This window comes from Ambystoma mexicanum, chromosome 1q, assembly GCF_040938575.1.
Source record: "Ambystoma mexicanum isolate Mex_15411 chromosome 1q, UKY_AmexF1_1, whole genome shotgun sequence".
Lineage (NCBI taxonomy): Eukaryota > Metazoa > Chordata > Amphibia > Caudata > Ambystomatidae > Ambystoma > Ambystoma mexicanum.
This window is the reverse complement of record NC_090922.1, coordinates 1,466,634,088-1,466,635,199: the sequence shown is the minus strand read 5'-3', so window position 1 is coordinate 1,466,635,199 and position 1,112 is coordinate 1,466,634,088.

Below are 1,112 nucleotides of genomic sequence, written 5' to 3'. Positions count from 1 at the left end.
TAGCCCACCAGTTGTCCAAAAATGTGCATTATCTGTGCCCCCTTGAGGAGAAGGAGGGAAGATACTATGCCCCGGTATAAGTACAGGGGCAGGGTACAATTTTGGCACTGGTGGACACTGGATCCCAAGCTACCCTTCTGTCCATAAGGGCCTTTGATGAACTAAATGCAGGAAGGGGGGAGAATTACCGCATTTCTCTCACCTCTCTTCCTGGACAACTGCAGAACTTTGACGGGAAGGAAATTCCCGTCGAGGGGACTGCAGACTTGGACATTAAAATTGGGCGACACAAGGTGAAACACCCGGTCATAGTAGGGACTCCAGAGGGCACCCCTTGTTTACTAGGGAATGACCTCCTGAGAAGGTTGTCACCCCTAATAGATTGCGTAAACAAGCCCTCTGGACCCAGACTAGCCGACCAATAAAATTAAAACAGAGTGTCAACCATGTTAGTTTAAATGGCACCTGCCACATGGTTGAACAAAAATCTGACCAAGTAGAATTTCACTTCCAGAACAACCAAATTCCAGACGTGACAGTAATAGCAGTAGGACAACAGACTGGTGATGGGGGGTCCTCTCTATTTCTGAAAATCAACCTTCCTTCCAGTTTAAGGTGGTATTCCACACTGGAAGGAAACACTCTGAAATTCTTTAACAATCCACAATCAGACACTCCTACTCCTATAGTCCAGAAAGATGTCAAATCAGCTCAGAGCCTGGCTGATATTTAGCAAATTGGAGAGCAGTTGTTCATCCCTGTTCAGTTACATGATGGGAAGTTAATTCAAAACATTGATGATCTGGTCACCTCGAATGGGATGACCATCTACTCGAAGAAGATCAAGGGTCATTCCAATGTAGAGGGACCAGACAAAACTGGAAATGACTTAGCTGATCAGCTGGCCAAAACCGGGGCCATCCAAGGGGATCCAATAGAAATAGAGTCCCTGTTGGGGGAAATCCAGGTCACTGCTATCACTAGGTCCCAGACAAATGCTCACAATGATCTTTCAACTGCACAATGGAGTAAGGAGACCCCTGATGCTGATTTAATTACGGCTCAAAAGGGGGATCCAATAATTGGTAAGTTTTACCATCACATTGCGGACC